At 43.9% G+C, this 24,249-nt stretch overlaps 1 long non-coding RNA gene across 3 annotated transcripts in view; it reads left to right on the forward strand.

Annotated features, from left to right (window-relative positions):
* Positions 1-20,609, forward strand: part of LOC132434861 (uncharacterized) — a 66,191-nt gene extending 45,582 nt beyond the window's left edge. For all 3 annotated transcript variants that reach the window (XR_009521440.1, XR_009521438.1, XR_009521439.1), the window contains exons 2-4: positions 3,701-3,870; positions 12,206-12,347; positions 20,123-20,609. This is a non-coding gene — a long non-coding RNA (uncharacterized lncRNA). The remainder of the gene's footprint in view (positions 1-3,700; positions 3,871-12,205; positions 12,348-20,122) is intronic.
* The last annotated feature ends 3,640 nt before the right edge of the window (positions 20,610-24,249 follow it).

The following is a 24,249-nucleotide window of genomic DNA, read 5'->3' on the forward strand; positions in this document are numbered from 1 at the left end:
CACCCTGTGCGTGCTCCTTGAATGAATGAGTGTGTACTTATAGATCACTATCCATGTGACAGAAAAGCTGGAAACTGAAAGCAAAATGTTGAAGGCCTTACCCAAGAAGCAATAATCAGGAACAGTGGTAAAGGCTCCCACACAGGTGACTATCTCACTGTGGAAAACTGAATTTGGTTTGCAAAGACGTAGACACCACCACAGCTCTCAAGGAAGGCAGTGGCTGTTTCTTTTTGGGTCCCCCCCCACCCATCGTCATGGGCGACCTGTGGGTATAATGGATTCATAGTTCCTGTAGCAACCAGAAAAGCAGCACCAGGGAGGGAGGTCAGGGGCCCCTCCCCTGGTCTGGGGGAGACTCTCTAACTGCCAGCTGCCCCCCAGACGTGAGCAGGGGGTTCTGCTGCTGCTGGGTCCAGGGTCCACCCGTCTAAGCTTCAGATGGCTCGCGTCCATACATGTGTTGGGGGAAGTTCAAAGCTACACTTCCAGTTTCCCACTCCCATTAGCCGTTACACTCTGGGCAGGTTTTTCGGCCTTCTTGATTGCTAGATCTGGGCTTCAGGCCTGGTGAGCCCTGGATGCACCTATAAGATTGCAACAGGGTCAAAGGATATTTTCATACTCTGAGACTGAGCAACCTTCTAATTATTCTCTTTATTATCATTTTGCTGACTTCCTGTTCCTTCTTTCCTTGTGTTAAATTTCTAACATCTCTCAGTGCATAAGATCCACGACAGCACAATACTGTGAACAGCAGCTGGTACATGGTAGATATCTTGTTGGACAGAAAATGAATAAATGAATGGCTGTGTATTGGAACAAAATGAATGAAGGCTGTAGGTACTCCTTTGGTTGTTTTTTCAACTGGACTATCTCCCTGTAACCTGTGCTGGCTTAAGTCTGGCTCTGTCTGAGGGCTAGATGAGCTGGTCTAATTCTTCTGGCCTCAGGATTCTAGAACGGTGAGGCAGGGGGAGAAGGAAATGAGGGGCCTGAGAGAAGAGGTGGCTGGAAGGCCTTTCGGGAGCCTCACTGCCCAGTGAGATTTCCTCTGGCAGCTTACCCCCATTGGCTGGGGGCCTGCGCCTGCCCACTCCACAGAAGGAGCTTGGCTGTGGTTACACTGTCAGGCTCCAAAGTCAAGAACAGTGAAGGGAGGAGGGGCCTGCTCTGTGGGGCCAGGGGTTGGGAGGGGGGTTGAAGGGCAAGGAGTCCGGGCTCCACGTGGCATCCGGTTTTAAACAACTCTACTTAGAAATAGAAGAAATCTCTCCGGAAAATGGGAGGGCTCTGGCATGCTGCCCAGGCCTGAGGAACAGTAAGTTCCTGCCAACTTGTGACGGAAGTGGGGGATTTGTGGGAAGGGCAGAGGGAAGAGGGCATTGAAGGGAGTGGACACAACCCAGCAACATTTTTCCTGGTTAAAAACCCTGTTCGGAGGCAAACATGTTTCTGAAAATGAAGAGGTTTTATTCTTCCAGGCCAGCCTACTTCCTAGGCTGGGAATAATCCAATTATTCCCAGGTGTGTGTGTTTGTTTTCAAAGAAGGACTATTATAAACTATTCACGGTCCCTGCCTGAGAATGCTCTGGAATAACGGAGTGCAAAAATTAGCCCCACCTCTTCGTGTTTCTGAGGCATGAACATGCCTTCTAGATTTTCTCTTCCAGGACAAGGCTGGGAAACTCTCCTGGGAAGCTCCTTTCCAGCCCATTAGAGCCAGAGCCAATCATGGCCTCTTCAGGGCTTTTTTAGGCTGGGGAGGGTAAGGGATACAGACGTGCAGACAATCTGCCTTGGCTGACTGCTCCGGCAAGGTGAACTCAGGGAAGGAAAGCTCTGAGGGGGAGCAAGGGGCCTTGATGAAGAGGGGGAAAGGAGTTACACATTTATCATTGCAGAGAGGTGTAAAATCAACATGGTTCCAACGAGACCCTAAGTGGATAGTCTGCAATAATTCATTCTCCTGTCCAGAACCCCAACCCACAGCTGTCCCTGGTGGGTTGGGGCATTTCATAATCTCTTTGACTTCAGAGCCTCATGGTGGCCTCCAGAGCCAAGGGAGCCCCCTCTTCTCAGGAAGTGGACTGTTAATCTGGTTCACCTGGGAAGCCTACCTGGAAAACCTGTGTGAGGGCAGGGGAAGGCAGAGGGGGAGGAGTGGATGCTTTTTAAACCCACCCCCTTCACGAGGCTTTCTGAGAAGGTGGATCGTCTATGCTGCTATAGGAACTCTCAGGTGTTGCTGGTGGGAAGGTGACTTGGTACAACCACTTGGGAGAACTTGTCGCGTTATACAGGGAAGACGAAAATGCAAAACCAACCCAGAAATTCCATTCCTAGTTATTTGTCCTAGAGCAGCAATTCTCAAACCTTTTGGTCTCAGGACCCCTTTTCACTCTGAAATATTGTTCAGGACCCCAAATAACTTTTGCTTGGATGGGTTATATCGACCAATATTTACCGTATTAGAAATTAAACCTAAGAATTCAAAAACTTATTAATTCATTTAAAAGTAGCAATAAAAACTCATTACACACTAACAAATAACGTTTATGAAAAATAAATATATTTTCTAAAACAAAACAGTGGGAAGAGTGGCATTGTTTTATAGTCTTGCAAATCTGACTTAATAGAAGACAGCTGGAATTCTCATATCTGCTTCTGCATCTGTGTGTTGTGATATCTCATGTGGTGGAAAACTCCACCATTTACTTATGAGAGCTTGAGAGTAAAAATGCCAAAAAACTCCTTTGTATTATTATGAAAATAGTTTTGACTTAACAGACCTCCCCTGCCCACCCCCCACCCCCCCGCTGAGATCATCTCAGGGGCTCCCAGAGGTTCTCTGCTATTCCAGAGAACATTTCTTACTTCTATCCCAGTAGATATATACGAGCATGTTCAGAGTGGTATAATTCATAACAGCAAAAAGAAACTCAACTTAAATGTTTATAAATAGTAGAATTGATAAATTGTGAAATATTCATAGTATTGCTGAATCTCACAGACAATACTTTACAAAAAACAATAAAATATGATTTCATATTTATAGAGATCAAAAACATAAAATATATTATTCAGTGATAAAAATATATGGCAAAACCTTAAAGAAAAGCAAGAATAGTGTTTATCTCTGGGGAAGAGGGAAAGGAATACCACTGCCAAAGGATATACATGAAGTTTCAGAGATATTTCTGTTTCAGTTATGATGAGCTAGTTATGCTTCAGTAACGAACAGCCCCTGAAATCTCAATGGGTTGGATACAACAGAGGTTCATTATGGGCCAGCTAATAGGGACTCCACCAATTGGTGTGTCTCTAGTAAGTGTGGTGGGGGGAGGGAACATGACAAGGCATGCACTGGCTCTTAAAGGCCATCCAGGAGAGGCACTTGTTGCTTCTGCTTACATCCTATTGGCCAGAGCAAGTCACATGGCCATGTATAACTTCAACGGAGTGGGGAAGTGCCATCTGATCATGTGCCCAGAAGGAGGGAAACTGAGACATTCGGGTCATTTGGTATTGTTCTACTTCCTTAGGACCATTTGGCTTTATGTGGAGTGGTAGGTTCACAGGTATTTGCTTAATCGTTATATACATATAAATTTATAGATAAACTTATGCTTATTATTATATACTATATATGTATATATGTCTTATTTAAATATATATGTATCTTTATTTCTTTTTTAGGTATAAAATATTAGAAACAAACAAAAAGGGAGAGAAAAAAGAAGAAGCCTTTAATTGTGATGTACAAATTCATATATTTGGATAAAGGAAAATAGAGACCAAGAGAGGAGAGTGTGAGAGCTAAATTGAAAAACATTTGGAATTCCTGGAGCAGTGATCTTTAAACTGGGGTAAGCATATTCCCAGGGTCCATGAACACATACTAAAAGTTTCCAGTACAGATTCTATTAAAGAATTAATTTCTAGATGCTCACTTCCAGATGTCCTCTTTACTGAAACTCGTCTCCCTGAGAATACTCCTGTGTTTGAGCTATTCTCCTTTCCCCTTTCCTCTTTTCAAAGTGTCCTTCTCCCATGTTTTTTCAGAAGAAAGATGTGGTCCATCCTGTCATTTTGTCATTGGTAAAAATCTCCAGACTCCAACCAAAGAAACAATTCAAAGTACTGGTTCTAGCTGAGAAAGTAAATTACTCTAAAGATAGGATTACAAATCCGTTTGCAAATCAGATATTATCCCATCATTTTAACAAAGGTGGAGGAGAAGCTAATGAACATTTAATAATATCACATGATAAATGATTAATAATAATATTGTCATTATGCATGAACTCGGAAAGAGTTCAGAGAATCAAATAATACCACTACAATAAAATCCCTCCATTCTGAACAAGTTTTCTTGGCACTTGTATATATATATTTTTTTCTGCGGTACGCGGGCCTCTCACTGCGGTGGCCTCTCCCCCTGCGCAGCACAGGCTCTGGACGCTCAGCGGCCATGGCTCACGGGCCCAGCCGAGCCGCTCCGCGGCATGTGGGATCCTCCCGGACCGGGGCACGAACCCGTGTCCCCTGCATCGGCAGGCGGACCCCCAACCACTGCGCCACCAGGGAAGCCCCGGCACTTATACTTTTAAAAGTGAAAAAGCTAGAATTGAGGCTGAACCCACTCTCATTCTAGAGAGAGTAGTATTCATCCATGGATATATGGATAAAACAGCACCAATGCTTTCTCATTAAGACAAGCATTTCCTAATAAAATTCTTTGGGATAATAGTATTTTATCAAAATATTTAGTAATTGTGTGATATATTTATGTTATTTTGATGAATTGTGTGTTACTACTAATTGTAATGATAACTCATTCTGGAAGAAAATCTTCATGCTGTAGACCAGCGCTGTCCAATAGAACCTTCTGTGATGATGGAAATGTTTTCTATTTGCTCCATCCAATATAATTTCCATGCGTCACGTGTGGCTGTTGAATGCCTGAAATGTGGCTAGTGTGAATGAGGAACCGAATTTCAATTTTTATTTAATTAAAAAAATTTTAATAGTCACATGTGGCCAGTAGCTACAGTATTGGACAGCACAGCTTTAGAGCTTTATGGCCACAGAAAAGGAAAAAAATTAAATTTGAATCTGTATACATTTTTGTTTTTTTATATTTTTAATTTTTTTTACATCTTTATTGGAGTATAATGTATACATTTTTAAGAGAACTATGACAAGGTGATTAATAAAATATTTAAATCATAAATTTATGTTATATTAGGGTAAAGTTCTATGGGGAAGAGAAATGGAAATACAGATTCAAGGAGATAAAGAAATAATGTAAAATTTCTGACTGTTAAAGGAGAGAGCATTCATGATATTTTTAAAAGGATGATGGAGGGTATCAGTTACTTTAGTGTTTAAATTCTATTTGGATACATTTAAATGAGTGACAATAGTAATTTTTAAATGTTTAAGCTATTAAAATATTTCACATTTACAATGGGCTTTAATCTTTTGCAGTTATTTAAACTTAAGATGAAAAATTTTAGATACCAACATAAAAATGTTTGAGGGGAGTGCATAGTGTCTCACGATTCTTTTGAGCGATATGAAAGCAAAATGCTTGAAGACCCCTGAACTAGATGGTGTTCATTGTTCCTTTCAGCTCTTTGGATTTTGTGCATGTGGTCTAAGAGATCACTCTAGGGAGTGGGCACTGTAAATAATATAGGAAAACAGCCCCAAAGGTAAAGTTTCCCTTACAAACGAGAGTCCTAACAAAAAAACAAAATCCAAACAAACAAGCCAAAATACAAACTCCCCTTGTCTCTCTCTTACTCGCACACATGTACACACACACACACACGCGCACACACACACACACTCCCCCCAACAGACCCCACTTCCACACTGGGAATTCTGGTGCAGGCGGCTCATGAACCACACTTCTGAGAAACATGGTCTTGATTAGCAACGTGGGGTGGTCTGGCCAGTGAAAAATCTCCGGAGGTGGGGCAGCCTCAAAGAGGATCATTAAAGATCAAAAATTCCTTTTGAAGTCGTTTGAATTGCTGCAGCCTAAACCCCCTTGGTCTGAATAGAACCTCAGCAGACACACACAAAGGCCTCCCATGGGTGGTTGGTTTGGTTTTGGTGGAAATTGAAGCAAGGGCCTGAGTTCCACATCTGGGTGCAGACCCAGGACAGTGCACGCAGGTCGCAAAGTGACTCGAACTGAAAGAATCCAGCAGAAGCAGAAACTAGGAAGCAGGGGTGATCCCAAGAACAGAAGTCTACTCTCCCCCTCCCACCCAAGGCAATAGCCTTCTCATGGAAGTGGGCCTTAGGTTGGGGTTCACATGCTTTGCGTTCTGTGAGGCATGATGAGCCCACCTTGGTTATCCTCATTCTCCCATGGCATCCCTGCAGTGTTGCTGAACTCCAGGTGTCAGGAATGGTTCAGCCCATTCCCAGTGGCAGCAGGAGGGCAGGAGGCACAGAGGAGACTGAGCAGGCAGGGCCCTGAATGACCTCAAGTCACCACAGCCACCACCCCACCCTGGTGCTGAAGGGAATGGGAAAATATTCCTGTGACCCAGTGAGTGCTTCCCATGCAGGTGAGCGCTGACAGCCAGAAAGGGGCTGCTGGGTCATCCTGGCAAGTGAGTGGTGAGGAGAGTATCGTTACGTTGTGGGACTGGGATTCCAGATTGGCAGCTCTGACTCAGCCTCCAATTGGCAAAAGTCAATGGGCCTCCCTTTCCCAAGGGCTTCCATTCTCAGCTGGGCCCTGCCCAGGTCAGGCAGGTGGGAGGCCTGGTGCTCAGCACTGGCCCTGGGACCAGCTCCCAGGAAGCAGCAAGGGACCCAGGCAGCCTTGGCACCATTTTAAAGGCTGGCTTCATACGCTTATCAGTGGGCTTTTGTATAAGGCCCAGGCTGAGGTTGCATAAGAATGTGCAAAATGCCAGGGAAGTCAGAACTGCTTTTTAAAAATAAGGCTCAGACCATAGGCAAGGTGCTTCCACACCACTTGGGCCTTAGTGAAGGAAAATGCAAACATTAGCCCAGAGGTGGAGAAAGAAACAGACACTACCCTGTAGGAAAATGGGGGGATGACTCCAAGAGACAGGGGATGCAGAGAAAGGCAGGGTCGGCACTTTTTTCTATGACTGTTGTGCCATTTGTCATCTCTGAATGCCTCAGAGCCTGGTGTCACATCACATGGTGAATGCCCAGGATAAGCTGAAAAGAGCTAAGAGTCAACAGCAGTGCTGATGGCCACTATGGAGAGAATTCTGGAGATTTGAAGCTATGGTGACAAGGACAGGGAGGCATGCATGCATTTAACAAACATTGAGTCCTTGAAAAAAATCTAGAAAACACAATCATTCTCAACCTTTATTTTAACGCAACTCACATGACCTTTACCTGCATGAGTCACCCCATAGACACTGCCAGATTTTGACACAACCGTCAAATTTGTGTGCAATCCCTGGCTCTATAGCCCGCATTCCATCTCTTCCTCTCCAGCTTAGGAGCTCAGGAAGAATGCATGTAAGAGTATTGGCATTATATGGTAAACTTGAATTGCTCTAATTCATTAAAACAGTAAATTCTTTGCAAAACTGAGAATGAAATGGAGTTGCATCTCTTTCATCAGTTCTATTACTTTGGCTCCAGCTTCATCCCCTCTATTGTAAGGATGACCTTCTCTCTTTCCCCAGGTCACTTGTCCTGTGATAAGCCCAAGAAGTCCAGGTTCCCAGGATGATTACCTGGAACCCAGTGGTCACTCCTGGTCTCTTGGGCCACTGGTGCCACCTCAGATGCATGCCTTCAGGCTGGGGGCTCCTCAGTTACTGCCAAACCCAGGGCTCTTGGGTGGCCGCCAAAGCCAGAGGGGCCAGAGCCTGGGCAACAGCTTGTACGGTTGCTGCTGTTGCTGCCAGTTTGTAATTCCATGACCTTGTTTGAGCCCCAAAGCCTCTCCTGGTTGCTCACACTTCCTCTAACCCTGAGACTGGGACTTTTCTTGTTGCTGAACAAGTTTGTGGTGCAGGTCCCACTGGCAATTGTGCTTTGAGCCCAAGACAGGACAATCCCTGGCCCCTTGAATGCTATGCTCAGCTAAAGCTACTGCCCAGCTGGAGCCACAGGGAGCCACTTCCCCTGGGCAGGCTGGGCCAGGACAGCATATGGGGACAGGTTCCCATGTCTGCCCCTGGCTGACTGAGGACCACAGTTCCATTCTCCTCTGCATTCCTACAGCCCAAGCCCACAGCCAGTTCCTATCACTGAATGAGTTATGTGTCTTTCAAGGAGACAGACTCCTCTGGGTTTCCTTAGTAACAAAGTCCTTGGAATCCATCTCATAGCCAAGGGGTTGTGATTCAGTCTTTGAGAACTGCTGAACTTGGAGATGGGCCCTCAGCACAAAGATCTACTCATCCCCAAACCAAGCCAAGCTCTGAGGCATCCTCCGTCTTATTCTCAGAGGACCGTGTCTTGTTCTCAGAGGACCGTGTTGCAGTGGTATCATGCTGTGACATCAGCCATGAGTATCGGCCGCAGGTCATGTTAGTCAGCGTTCCACTAGCTTCTGTAACAGTTAAACCCCGATTTCAGTGGTTTAACACATTAGAAGTCTACTTATCACTCATGTAAGAGTCCAGTGCCAGATTCCCAGTCAGCAAGTGGCTTTCTGTCGTGTGGCTATTTCCATCATGTGGCTCTTTCCATCCTAGGACCTGAAAGTCCTCTGCATCTAACTGGCGGATGTAGAGAAATCACATCCTCTTCTTTTTTTTTATTGTGATAAAATGTACATTAAATTTACCATTTTAACCATTTTTCAATGTACAGTTCAGTGGCATTAAGCACATTCACATTGTTGTACAACCATCATCACCATCCGTCTCCAGAACTTTTTCGTCTTCCCAAACTGAAACTCTATACCCATTAAACACTAACTCCCCATTCTCTGCTCTCCTCCAGCCCCGGGCAACTATCATTCTACTTTCCATCTCTATGAATTTGGCTACCCATATAAGTGGACACATACAATATTTGTACTTTTGTGACTGGATTATTTTGTTTAGCATAATGTCTTCAAGTTTCACCCATGTTGTAGCACCTGTTAGAATTTCCTTCCTTTTTAAGGCTGTATAATATTCCATGATATGTGTAAACCACATTTTGTTTATCCATTCATCCGTTAATGGACACTTGGGTTGTTTTTACCTTTTGGCTCTTCACACCCTCTTCTTAGCCATCTTAACCTGCAGTGACACCTTTCATTTGATCACGTTCCTTAGGAGAACCTATTACATGGTCCCACCTACATACAAGGAAGGGTGGGAAATGTAGTCCCTGGCTCGGTAGCCACTTCCCAGAAGTAATTAAGCCTGTGGAAGGTAAGGCACAATTTGTTGGTGGACAACTAGCCGTCCTTTCCAACCCCTCACCTTTGGACTTCCTATAACAACTATTTAGCATGGCTCAGGAAAAATGTCTTTTTTTCCAGTTTCAGTTCCTAACAGGACGAAGGTTTTGAAGTCTAAATGCGCTTTCAGTAAATAACTGTAGTAACATTTGTGTAGTCTTTTGCATTTTTCCATGTCCTTTTCATATGGTGTAGTGGTTCTGATTCTGTCTCTATTGCTTTCTCACCGGCTGATATTTATAGAGCCTGCAGTGCTACAATAAATCCAATAAATAGTAATTATTAATCTTCACGGCAACGTGAGGTATGATTATCTCCCCATCTGTACAGATGAAGATACTGAGGCTCAGAGAGATTACGTAACATGTTCAAAGTCAGCCAGATCGTAAGTGGCAACTCCATCTCTCTGTACCTCCTGCTTAGGGAGCCATCCTCATGGATTTGAGAAACAACCTTGATTTCCTTCAAAGGACACTTTGAGCCCCCAAACCAAACTCTGCCCCCAGAACACCCTCCTTGCACTAGAACTGATGGACTGTCTCCTGCAGGACCCAAGCTGAGCCCCTCTGGAGAATGTGGTAAGAGAGGGAGGAGAGATCCTGTCACTCAGGAGCCTGTGCTGTGTTCCTGGTCCCGAGGAGCTTCCCAGGGCCCTTGGAGCACAAAAAATATCTCCCAATGCTGCTGCTCTCATCACTTTCCAACAACATCCCTGGAGCACCTCCCATGTTCCAGGCCCCAGGGATGTTCATAGGGATGCGAAATGATCCCTCTCCTCCAAAGAGTGCATTGTCCAACCACCATGAGACAGACACAGGAACGAATGCTCTCATATCATAAGACAAGCAATATAGGCAGACAGAGTGCTGCTGTGGGAATTTGGACGAGGGAGGAATGAATTTTGCTTTGTTGTGGCAAGCTACAGCAAGAAGGTGACATCAGTGGTGGCTGTAGACAGCTGGGAGAGGATTGGGGAGAGCTCTTTTAGATACAAGGGACAGTAAAGTCTCGATGGTGTCAAAGAGCATGGTGTGTTTGAGGATAAAGAGTAGGTACTCTGAGGGTAAAGCACGAGTGGAGACAGGGTGGAGGAAGAGACTTGGGGAGATCGGGTGGGTAAAGGGCCATGATTCTGCAGATGAGGCAAGGAGATTATTAACTGGGGGCTAATACCACCAGAGCCATCTTATACAATGCTTCCTCTGGCTGGGATGAACAATGAGAAATGGAGCTGGTCACCCATTTCATTCCAACCGCACTCATTCTCAGAGGGCAGGCTCAACCCAGCCATCCTGGGGTCATCCCAGACACCACGTACCAGGGTCATTCTGAGAAAAGGCCAGCAAAGAGACCACCTGAGGACATCTGTAGTCCCATAATGACCCTTCTCCCTTAGTCTATAGGTGAAGGACTCGTGATAGACGTTCTCTCCCTAGTTGGCTTACAGGCCCAGACCAAGCTGCATCCTAAGTTGGTTGTCTCGAAGCCAGGGTCTCTATCTGATACCTGCAAAGACAGGATTGAAGTCTGGGGCGTGCCAGGACCACTATGGCTTCTCTCCTGCCCCATGGACTGAGTGTGGAGAAGGAAGCAGAGGGAGGCAGGAAAAAAGGTGGGGGAGGTGACAGGAGTATAGTGTCAGAACCCAGTTCACCATCCACAGCAGGTACTCACCAGCACCCCAGCACATGAGGCCCGGCTTTCGCACCCCCCTTATGTCAGAATGGGATTCCCAGACACGTTTTTCTAAGTAATTTACAACTAGAGGTGGAAAGCAAAGGGATTCTGGGTTGACAGTGAACCTGTGGTGAGAAATCCAAATCTGAAGGCAGCACCTGCCCCGCCTAAGAAGTTGAAGCCCTTCTCGCACGGAGGCTGTGGGCCAGAGATGCTTTACTGAGAACCCGCCTGTGCCAACCCTGAGGGTACAGTGATGAAGGGGACATGCTTCCTGCCTCCAAGGACTTCACAGTCTGGTGGCAAAGGCAGACAGGTACACAGCTCCTAGCCTCCCAGGTGCCATGCATTGTGTAAACTGTGATGAATTCTAGTCTCTTCAAATGGAAAATCTAATCAAGGTACTGGGTTATCTGGGTTCCCCTTCCACAAACTGGCCCTCAGTGGGATCATGTCTAATATTATGAAAGACGCACTATATCATCCTTAACTACTCGTAAATGACCCTGTCAAACTGATAAAAAATCTATTCAGAAAAACAACTCAGATTGTCTCATCAACACATGTCATTCTGTTGGCAAAGGCTGTAATTAATTATTTTATTTTCCTCTCCAATTTTGTTCTAGTCTTCAAATAACTTTATACAGCAAAGTTCTAGATTCCTTAATTCCCCTGAGCCCTGCCAGGTCTGGGGCTGTGGTAGTGTTCAATGGTACGGCTGCTGAAACATTCAAAATTCAAGACAGGCCCATGACTGGGCTTCATAAGAAACCACAAGTCTAAGCTGCTGATACCTTAGCAGAGCAAGTTTTTTAAGATCCAGGATCTATTTTGAAGGAGTGGAATAGAGGAATTTAAGAAGTGACATTGATAAGGATAAAAGGATCTTTGGATGAAAGTTATAGGGAAGTGGGTTTGGGCTCAAAACAAGGAAGAGTTTACCATAGTTGGAGCCATCCAAGACTGGTGGAGGTAGTGGGCTTTCTGTTGTTCACAGAGGCCAGGCAGAGGTGTGATGACAGTCAGAGGTTCTTATACTGGGTGGGAGGTTGAATGAGATAAACTCTACAGCCCTTTGTGCTGAACTTAAGTCTTCACCCTGCTTTCAGCTGATGGAATAAACCTGGCCTGGAAACATCACCTCTCCTGGGCTCCATTTTATCGTTGCTGAGTTGGAAAGAGGGAGCAATTGTCAGATCCCTTGCTGGCCACTGTGGGTGAAGCCCAGATCATTAACCCTGGACCTCAAAGGTGAGTGAGCATAGTCTTGGGAGCTCTGCATCCTCAACTCCATCTGGTGACTCCGAAGTTCCTTCAGTCCTCAACACTTGAGACCAGAAAGCCTGGTTTGTCTTGTTCTAATTATTATTTAGATGACTATTTGGCTCATTCCTGAGCAAGGCTTAAGTCAAGTCAGACCTGTTAATTGAATCAAGGTTATATAATCATATTTGGGCATTTAAATGCAAACCAGTTATGTTGGAGCCCAAGCATCTTATATACAAGGAGGGAGTTCTATTACATGTCAGGAATGTATGATAATACACAAAGCCTAACCCCGAAAGTGCAGGGTGGAGTACTCCAGGGCACTTCTGTTTCAATGACGTTGTTGTAATAGTTATTGCTCTGGGCACGTTCTGGGAAGATACTGGAAACATCTCAAACAAGTATGACATTGACATTACCCCATCTTGTCAAACCCATTACGTTTGGAACGTGCCTTTCTGTAGCATTTGTCTTGGCATATAAATGTGTTATCAAAAATTGTAGGAGGCATTACAAGGAGCCCTCTCATGGCCTTTCGGGTCCTCAGCATTCCCTCCTCTTCTCCCTTGACAAACATATGCCATAGGGCCCAATTAGGCATTTCTGTTTTTCACTTGGGCCTCTTTCTAGTTTCCAGGCTGAGTCTAAAAGCCTCCAAATCTTGAAGTCCTCAAATATTAGCCTCCTCTGCAAAAAGAGAGGAAAACATGGAGGAGTAGGTAAGGAAGTCATTGACGAGTTGAAGGGGGGACTAGTAACATAAAGCAACACATCAGGAAGAAGGCACCAGACTCAAGACTGAAGTGTTTGTTCCTAAACGCTCTAAGATTCATCCAGGCATAACAGCCTTGTGGGGCCTCTAGCCCAGAGGCTCCCGTGTATTCATCCAAGCTCCGCACTTGGATGGTGAGATACCAGATGCCTGTTTTCTGTCCAGTGTTAAGAACTGAGCTGGCAGGCTTTGTCAGGATCACTCAGCCTGAAAATCAATCAGATGCCATCACTGGAGATGAGGAAGAGGCATTTTCTGCTCTCACATTTTGTCTATGTCTCTGACACGAAAGCATCAGTTGCCTCTGAAGAGAAGCATTCTGGGGAGAGTTTCATCTTCACCACCATCCTGGTTAGGGAGCTCTTACAGCCTTAGAATTGCAGAAGTCATGGAGGGGCCGCTCACTAGAGGTGGGGACCTTGCTGCAGGTTTCATCGTAAACACATGGCTGAAATGTGTCACACGTAGGCAGGCATGCTAGTGTGTCCAAAATCAGCCTCTAGCCAGAGGACACTGACTTCGGCAAGACCAAATGAAACAGAAAGCTGATTTTTTCCAATAGGTTTCATCAGACCCACAGAGGACTAACCCTAAACCTGATTTTGGATTATGCTTTTCTTGCTAGGAATTATATTAAATGATTCTGTCTGGAACTGAAGGTCTTGATAGACTGGTGTAGCTTCTCAGTCTTTTGAGAATCTGCTATCAAGGGCTCATACTTATCCCAGGTCAGCCCTTAACCCCCTCCCCCGCAGGGCACCTGTGACACAGGCAAGTGCGTGATGTCTGGCAAGGCTGGCAGGATTGTTAACTTTAGGCGAGAATGTGAGTGTTAACACGTCAGAGTAGATCTGAGAAAATATTCCAAACCAACCTGGCCACACTGGGAGCTCAGTCCCTAAGAAAGAATCAAGATAAGGGCGAGCATCTTACCTCTGAGAGGGCAGTGCAGGGTAAAGGCCACGCCTGCAAAGTGCAGAGCTCAGGGAAGACGGAGGCTCAGCTGGGCCCTGCTCAGTCACTTGATGGACTTCCATAAACGCTACACTGGAGACTAGGACGTGTGAAGTAGGAAAGAACACCATCTCTGCCCTGAGCTCTGAGATGGTGGCTGTAAGCCCCCAAGATGCCTGCAGAGCTGAAAGGTGGCCTACATGTTGCTTGGCTGAAGGATAATGGACTCAGGCCTAAACTTATTTGCCTCATTCACCCAGAGAGCTCTGACCAGGAGCTACTTTCAGATGACATAGATCCCCACAAGGCACTTGTCTCTTTCCTGTGACACTTCTAAGAGTGACTCTTGCCACATGACTGTAGTGACAAGTAGAGCTTTTCTCCAATGATGCCATTGAGAATTCCAAACTTCCCCAAAAGGAAAAGGCTGTGACTGGGAATACAGACTTCCCAGTGTATCCTACTTCTTACACTCCCAGACCTGTGGGCGTAAAAGGAAATCTTAGAATGATGAGTATCCTGAAAATGGAAAGAAAAATACTTTTCAAGTTATGAAATCTAGTTGTTATCATTGCTAGTTTTAAATATGTGGTGTCGCTTAAGTTTCTAACACAGGAGGTGGCCAGATTCAGAGTTCGAAGTACCTAAGTGGTTGTTTTGGAACAGGTGTTTTAAGGACACTTAGTGGAGAATATTGGGGCAATATGTTGGTAGTCACTTTCGCAGCAGTGCTCTGAGGTCTTGGGTTTCATAAAAGATAATTTCTCCTTTTAAGGAAAATTGAGTCTAAATGTAGTTTTTCCTTCCTCTAACTCCTTATTTCTAAATCCTATCCATTCTTCAAGACCTAGCTCAAATGCCACTTCCTTTCATAAGCCTTCCATTATTAACTTTAGTTGGAATTTCCCTCTCCCTTGTCTAACTCCCATGGCCACTTTGATCTACACCTCTTTGATGACCACTTTCCACTTTCTATAAAGTAAGTTACACACTTGTTTTATGTTAATACATTTCAAAAGATTGAAATCTTACAGAGTATGTTCTTTGACAGCTATGGAATTAAATTAAAAATTAATAAAATAACTAAATAATTCTAAGTATTTGGATATTAAATAACATACTTCTCAATAACCATGGGTTAAAGAAGAAATTTTAAGAGAAATTAGAAAATATTCAAATTGAATGTTAATGAAAATTCAATATTACATTTCAAAATTTATAGGGTGCAGGTAAAGCAGTGCTTAGAGAGGAATTAATAGCACTAACCTGATCATATTAGAAAAGAAGAAAGGTTTAAAGTTAATTATCCAAATTATCACTTTAGAAAGAAAAACAAATAAGGAAATTAAACCCAAAGAAAGTAGAAAAAAAATAAATATAAAGACAGAAAATCAATATATTAGAAAACAAACTGTAGGGATTTTTAACAAACTTGAAAATTGGTTCTTTGAAAAGTTTCACAAAATTTATAAACCCCTAGCAAGACTGGTCAATTTTTTAAAAAGAGAGAAAATACAAATTACCAATATATGGGATGGAAGAAAGGCTATCATTACCAATCCTACAGGCATTATAATGGTAATAGGGAAATACTATGAACAACGTTATGCCAATAAAGTTGAAAACAGGTGAAATGAACAAATTCTTTGAAAAATACAACTTACCAAAATTGACACAGAAGAAACAGAAAATCTAAATAATCTATGTTTTATAAAGAAATTGAATTTCACTATAAGAAGCTTGCCACAAAGAAAACCCTATGCCTAGATGATTTCACTTGCAAATTATTGATTAAGAAAAAAATATAAATCTTGCATAAACTCTTTCAAAAAGGGAGAAAAAGGAAAAGTTTTCAAATTCATTTTATGACGTCAGCATAACCCTGATATCAAGACCTGACAAAGGCATCTAAGGAAATGAAATGACAGACCAGTATACCTGTGAACATAGACACAAAAATCCTTAACAAAATATAAGCAAATGGAATGCAGCAATACATAAAAATAATAATTCATTGTGACCAAGTGGAATTTATCCCAGGAATATATATAAAATGCATAAAACCCCTCTTTAGTAAATTTTCTTTGAACTTTTAAATGTATGGACATTTTTTATTATATTGGTTTCTATCATCTGTTAAGAACCAATCTCAGGAGTACATAAAACCTCTTTTACTATTTTTGTAATTTCCTGTGTCTATAATTATTTCAAAATAAAGAGTAAAAAACAAACTAATCAAAAACAACAACCAAGTTTAAGAACATCATAACAAATCTTTATTGCAAAATTATACTTGAATTAAGTATTGCATTTCTTGTGGAAATCAGCTCTATTACAAAATTTAGAAACCATTTAAATATGGGTTTGAAATATCTGCATATTGAACAATACTTATACATGTATGAAATAACATTATTTTCCCCAAACATGTTCTTTTTATTTCCCATATTTAATCCTAGTTTTAAATGCCATTTAATTTCAAAATTATCCTATCTTTGTAAGATAAAATCTGAAAATTTAATAGTTTATTTCTTTTTGAAAAATAATTTTCAAGCCATAACTCAGGGAGGGGTAAAGCTCTGAACGCAGGTCCAGCTTGCTGACTTCTGTAAAAGAGGCCACAGCACAGCATCCCCCCATATTCCCCTCTGAACTGGCCCCCTGCAGTGGCGAGAGTAGTTTGTTGGGTCATCACTGTGATCTGGTGTCAGTGGAATTGGGGGAGAGAGTGGGAAGATGGGAAAGGGCCCTGTATTTGTGGCTAAGGTTAGTTGGACTTCATACTCCAGGCAAAAGAGAGTCGCTAAGGCTTTTAACAGTGAGAAACACCATTAATCTCTGTTTAGGAAGGTACCACATTTCATCTAATCTAAGGTACCTGATTGTGTAACCTACCATTATTATGAGTACCTACCATTATTATGAGTACCTCTAAAAAAGAGGAAAGTGCAGCTCAGAGAGATTAAGTCACTTGCCCAAGGTCACACAGGTAGAAGCGGGACTTTGAATTCAGGTAGTCCATCTCCTGAGCCAGCACTCTTTACTGCCACACTATTATTCACACTCACAAAAGGCAAAGGAGGCTGCCAACACTGTAGGGATGTCAAATAAGATTAGGTCATCCATGCCCGGCACAGGAACAATTTGTAAAGGGAACAGTGTGGTGGGCAGAAACCAGGTTGCAGCGGGTGGCGGAGGGACTGGGTTTGAGGAAGTAGAAACACCACGGTGGACCTCCTTCATGAGGTGCAGCAATTAAAAGGAGTTGGTGGTTGGATTTTTTTTTTTTTTTAGTGTTGGGAAGGACTTGGGCGGCCTTATTGGTTGAGGAGAAGGAGCCAGGGCAAAGAGAAAATAACCAAGGCCGGGAAATCTGCGGAGGTAACAGGAATAGGAACAGGAGTGGAGGTGAAGCCTGGAGGAGACAGGGGACACGTCCTCTTAGGCTGAACACATGGACCCAGGGCTCTTTGGAGATACCGGCACGTTTATGGGAGCAGGAGGTCGAGGGGCTCATACACTATTTCCTTGGTGGAACAGGTGGTGAGGCCATTAGCTGAGAGTGAGGGAAATAGGGCCTTGATGATGAGGTGCTTTGGTATGGTGACTATGGAAAACAGGAAAGAAAGGGACAAGGAGCTATATACCCCACATTCCCCCAGGAATGTCCTCCAAGACTTTAGCCATATTATGCATTTCCAACTCATTCCACAAAGCCACCTCTGACCCCAAATGCCTGACTACTCCTGGCCCATCTCATCCTGAGAGAAACAGTCCACATCTCACCTGTGGGAGTAGCTTGTGGACATGCTTGGCTGGTGCCATGGCATTACTGGAAAGCAGATTTGGTTCCTTTCTTTAGGAGGAGCGATTAGAAAAGAGTATAGTTTCTAGATTCCTAGATTGAATCCTGGCTCCAATATGCCCCAGCTGTGTGACTTTGAGTAAGTGACTTAACCTCTCTGTGCTTCAACTCCTAATCTGTACAACAAGGATAAAAATAGTGCCTATCTTATAGGAGTGTTGTGAAGATTAAGTGAAGTTATATATATGAAACATTTTAGAACTATGCCAAACACATAGTAAGTGCTCAAAAATGTAAGCTATTATAATGAGATCTTATTCTGATCTCTTATCCTAGTTGGCCTTGAAAGAGGCAGAGAAAGGCCTGGCTGAAGGTATAATGGACCAATACTCATGGGAAGGCTCTAGAGGTCACTTATTTTTTCAACCAGCCAATGCAGATTTTTCTCTAGCTAGTGTCCTATCAATTATGTGCCAGATGCCAACGCAGGGTGCCTGGCTTGCACTGACTGCTCTGGCCCCACCCCTCCTCTCTGCCATCTCCTCTCTAGTGTCCAAACATTTCTCCCTTTCTCAGGCAGAACAGTTTTCCAACCCTAATGGTCCCAGGAGAAGCTCAGAGTCTGCTCTTAAGTGCCATGTCGATGAATTTCTTCCCTCCAAATTCTTTTCTCCTTCATATCATTGTGATTAACTCCTTTATGTGTGTGTATATTTTTTCTTTTGAATGAACTTTCAAAGAGTGAGATCACATCTTTATTCCTATGGCCTCTTTGCTTTCTTAAGTTGGCTGTACTCAGTCACAACATCCAAGGGATTTTCATACACAACAATTAATTCTCATCAATATGTAGACCAGGAAAAAAGACCACTCCTGAGGGCACCAGCCTGGCCACTCTTAGACCATTTCCCTGAAAGTGATGATACTTCTCTAGACTCGAGGTGACTGTCCATCTCAAACGTGTCATCATCCACATTCATGCATTCCACAAGCACTAAGTGTCCACCCGGAGCGTGGAACTGTGCTGTGTGCTAGGCTGAGCGTTACAATGGTGTGCAACCAGCATGGTGATCTCTGCTTTCTGGCAATGTGACCCATGCATCTTCCCCCTAAAGTAACCACTACTATGACATCTGTCACCATAGCTTAGTTTTGCCTGTTTTGGAACTTTGTATAATGGGATCATAGAGTATGTGTCATTTTGGGTCTAACATCTTCTACCCAGCATTACCACCATGAGCTGCACTGTATTGCTCCCTGTAGCAATGGTCTGTTCTTTTTTATTGCTGTCTAGTAATCCATCAACCAATTATACCATAATTGATTTATGTACCCAAGCTTTTATTTGTTACTCCTTTACTGGATTGATGTGAACAGATGAGAAATAGCTTATGAGCATGGAGGCAGAGAGAAGCTTGAGGAAGTTCATTGTTAGGAATTCACAGAATTGAAGGGGATTTTTTGAACTCTCAGGGGCCTTGAACTGGATTTTGGGGGAAACTTTAAGTCTCTAGGGAGAAGGGATGCTTCTGTGTTATACTGACTGTGTGGCAGACCCTCTGCTAAGTGTTTGACCCTCTTTACTTCAGCTAATCCTCAATAACAACCCCTCTAAGTATTATTAGCTGCATTTTAAAGATGAGGAAACTGAGGCTCTTTGAGTTAAATGACTTTCCCAACAACTGCAATAAGTATGTAGAAATATGGGGAAGCATAATTAGAAATTTTAAAAGTTGAATAAATTTGTAGATAAGATTGATAATTATGGGTACAAAGACTTGAAGGGATAGATATATAAAAGATTCTTCTTAAAGTTCCGTTAAAGATTAGTGAAATCACAGAAGCTTAACATTTTCTTTCACTATTATATTGATTTTTCAATGAAAAAAAGTGATTTGGAGGGCTTCCCTGGTGGCGCAGTGGTTGAGAGTCCGCTTGCCAATGCAGGGGACACGGGTTCGTGCCCCGGTCCGGGAAAATCCCACATGCCGCGGAGCGGCTGGGCCCGTGAGCCATGGCCGCTGAGCCTGCGCGTCCGGAGTCTGTGCTCCGCAAAGGGAAAGGCCACAACAGTGAGAGGCCCGCGTACCGCAAAAAAAAAAAAAAAAGAAAGAAAAAGTGATTTGGAAAAGCAATTTGAATCCTTCTTTGCACCTCCCAAACCACCATGCTCAAACCTTGCGACTCAACCTAGCCTCCTTCACCTCACTCTACTTTTCTCTTTCCCAGTCTTCAGGTCAGATAAGACTGCCTATCTAAATTACCACATGACCCAGCAATCCCACTACTGGGCATATACCCAGAGAAAACCATAATTCAAAAAGACACATGCACCCCAATGTTCACTGCAGCACTATTTACAATAGCCAGGTCACGGAAGCAACCTAAATGCCCATCAACAGACGAATGGATGAAGAAGATGTGGTACATATATACAATGGAATATTACTCAGCCATGAAAAGGAACGAAATTGGGTCATTTGTAGAGACGTGGATGGACCTATAGACTGTCATACAGAGTGAAGTAAGTCACAATGAGAAAAACAAATATCGTATATTAACGCATGTATGTGGAATCTAGAAAAATGGTACAGATGAACTGGTTTGCAAGGCAGAAATAGAGACACAGATGTAGAGAACAAACATATGGACACCAAGGAGGGGAAAGTGGGAGGGTGGTGGTGGTGGTGGTGGGATGAATTGGGAGATTTGGATGGACATGTATATACTAATATGTATAAAAGAGATAACTAATAAGAACCTGCTGTATAAAAAAATAAATTAATTAAAAAAAAAAGCCTGCCTATCTAGTTTCTCCTGTGATCTTACATTCTCTAAATATACGCACACACTGTTTTGTGAGATGAGGCTGCTTTTTGGAGTGTCAGTTCTTTGCTTAGGAAGCCTTGCTCTGGTTTGATAATTTTCTGCTTTACACTCATAAAAACTACTGGGACATTTATGGTTCTACATAAATAAAATCATTAGCACCCTGTTGTGGAGATGGGCCCCTCCCCACCTCTAGCATGTGAGTCTGGCTTGTGCAGCCTGGTGCAGTGGTCTTCAGAAACCTCCGACCTCACACAGAGACCGAATCGGCCCCTTGGCACATCACAGCTTCTGAGACGCGGACAGGCAGCTGTGCCACTGGCAAACCTCTGTTTTCTAGGTTGATTTGCCCACTTATTATTACAGATATTGACCCAGCTGTTGTAATGAAGACATGACATAACAGAGACTTAAACCAGGCAGAAGTTGATTTCTTTCTCCCCTAAGCAATCCAGGATGGATAGAAGGGCTCCATCTTGTTGGGGACCCAGGTTCCTTCTATTTTCTTGCTTTGTTAAACTTCAGTTATTGCCTTCACCTGCTTTCTCCAAGGTGGCCTGCCACCATATCTACATCCCAGCCAGAGAGATGGGGGAAAGGGGTAAGGAGGCCATGACCCTCCCTTTAACATCCTGACCAGGTACTGCACCCATCAACCCTTGCTTAGGAGGTAGAGCTGCACTGCAGGAACATGGCCACAGAGAGTAGTGGTTAAGCACTTGGACTCCAGGGCCAGGCCACTTGGGTTTGAATCCTGGCTATACCACTTGATAGCTAGTTCACCGTGGACAAATTATTTATTCAATGCCTCAGTTTCCTTATCTATAAAGTGAGGCTAGGGCTTCCCTGGTGGCGCAGTGGTTAAGAATCCGCCTGCCAATGCAGGGAACATGGGTTCGAACCCTGGTCCAGGAAGATCTCACATGCCGCGGAGCAACTGAGCCCGTGCGCCACAGCTACTGAGCCTGCGCTCTAGAGCCCGCAAGCCACAACTGCTGAGCCCACGTGCCACAACTACTGAAACCCGTGCACCTAGAACCCGTGCTCTGCAACTGCAACAAGAGAAGACACCGCGGGCTTCCCTGGTGGCACAGTGGTTGAGAGTCCGCCTGCCGATGCAGGGGACACGGGTTTGTGCCCCGGTCCGGAAAGATCCCACAGGCCGCGGAGCGGCTGGGCCCGTGAGCCATGGCCACTGAGCCTGCGCGTCCGGAGCCTGTGCTCTGCAATGGGAGAGACCACAACAGTGAGAGGCCCGCGTACTGCAAAAAAAAAAAGACACCGCCATGAGAAGCCCACGCACCACAATGAAGAGCAGCCCCTGTTCGCCTCAACTAGAGAAAGCCCGCACACAGCAACGAAGACCCAACGCAGTCAAAAAAAAAAAAAAAAAAAGTGAGGATAATGATGATGATAATAATAGTACTTTCCCCTCAGCATTGTTGAAGCTTAAGTGGGCTATTATGTGAAGCTTTACATTTATATGTAAGTTAAATTTATATAAATTATATATAAATTTGTATTTCAAATGTGATGCTTAAATGAGCTATTATGTGGAAAGTGCTAAGAATAGTGTCTGCCATACTATAGGAGCTTTGTATGTATATGCATATATACACGTATACATTAACTAGTAGTATTATGGAGGCTTTTTTGTGGTGTAGCATGAAGTCGTAGTGGTGGTTGTTGGTGGTGGTGGTGATGATGGTCATAATGATGGTGGTGGTGTTGATGGTGGTTGTAGTAGCAGTGGTAGGAGATGAGGAACCAGGTCATGTAGGTCCTCATATGCTATGGTAAACAGTTTGGAATTTATTCTGAGTATAATGGGAAACTGTTGAAACCTTTTGAGCAAGGCAGTGGGGTGAACTGATTTATAATTTTAGAAGATCTCTCCGGCTGCTGTGTGCTGAACAGACAGAAGAGAAGCAAGAGTAGAAGCAGGGGGATTAGTCAGGAGGCCCCTGCAGTGGTGTGGGGTGGCTTAGACCAGAATGCTAGTGAAGGAGAGGGTGACGATAGTCAGGTGTCACCCAGAATGGGTCAAGCTCATTGGGGTCATCACACAGCGTTTGCATGGCTGTTACCGAAGCCTGGAAAATCCTTCCCCCAGAACATCCACTGGCTCACCTCCATCCCTTTATTCATGTCTTTGTTCAGATATCGCCCCTCCCAGAGGCCTTCCCTGACCATCCTAGCTAAAACAATAAATTGCCCTACCCTGATGTATTATTCTTTATAGTACTTATCTAAAGTCATGTGATTTATTTTTTCACTCACTTGTTTGTCTCTTTCCCCCACCCTATAACATAGATTCTGTAAGAGAAGGGACTTGCTTATCTCCCGCCACACCTGACATATTTTAGGTGCTCAATAGATGCTTGTTGAATGAATAAATAAGCGAAAATTCAAAGTGCTGGTGAGAAGGCTGGAAAGCATCACCTCCAGAGGCAGCTGCACTCGCAGGAAGAAGGAGCCATTGTATCAGCCACCTCTGCTGGGTGAGGGTAGAGAAGACATGTAGGTGGTTTCAGTTTAGCTCCGAGGTCAGGCTTTATGATTTATTTATTTATTCGTACCCCACCTCATTCCACAAAGGATTAAATGTGGCTTATAGGAAATGCACAGTGCTTAGTGAAATATAAATGCAGAATAAAATTAGGATGAGGGAAAAGACCAATCAGAATAGATTCTCTGGACGACAGGGTCTTATACACCTGAGATATCTGGTAGCAAATGTATCTCTGAGTTTTCTGGTGGCCAAAAGCAGAAGGCACTAAACTTCCTATGAAACTAGGTAAGGACACAGAAATGAAAGTAGGACTGTGGCTGGTGGGAGATTGTCGGTGGTTCACTGTGGATCTCATTAGAGGAGCTGGGTTGGTGGACCCGGTCTTACATTTCCTCTTGCTCCAGTATTTTGGGGGTGGAGAGGAAGAGAGGGCTGGGAGGGAGGAATCTCTTAATGTCTATTTAGGTCTTCTGCCCATTTTTTTGTTTGTTTTTATAAATTTATTTATTTTTGGCTGCGTTGGGTCTTCGCTGCTGCGCGTGGGCTTTCTCTAGTTGCAGTGAACTGGGGCTACTCTTCGTTGCGGTGCGCGGGCTTCTCATTGCAGTGGCCTCTCTTGTTGCAGAGCACGGGCTCTAGGCGCACGGGCTTCAGTAGTTGTGGTGCATGGGCTCAGTAGTTGTGGTGCGTGGGCTGTAGAGCGCAGGCTCAGTAGTTATGGCACACGGGCTTAGTTGCTCCACGGCATGTGGGAATCTTCCCAGACCAGGGCTCGAACCCGTGTCCCCTGAATTGGCAGGCAGATTCTTAACCACTGCGCGACCAGGGGAGCCCTGCCCATTTTTTGATTGGGGTTTTTTTTTTGCTATTGCGTTGTATGAGCTGTTTGTACATTTTGATAATTAAGCCCTTGTCGGTCACATGATTTGCAAATATTTTTCCCAGTCTGTAGGTTGTCTTTTTGTTTTGTTTATGGTTTCCTTTTCTGTGCAAAAGCTTATAAGTTTGATTAGGT

Source organism: Delphinus delphis, chromosome 12 (genome assembly GCF_949987515.2).
Source record: "Delphinus delphis chromosome 12, mDelDel1.2, whole genome shotgun sequence".
NCBI lineage: Eukaryota > Metazoa > Chordata > Mammalia > Artiodactyla > Delphinidae > Delphinus > Delphinus delphis.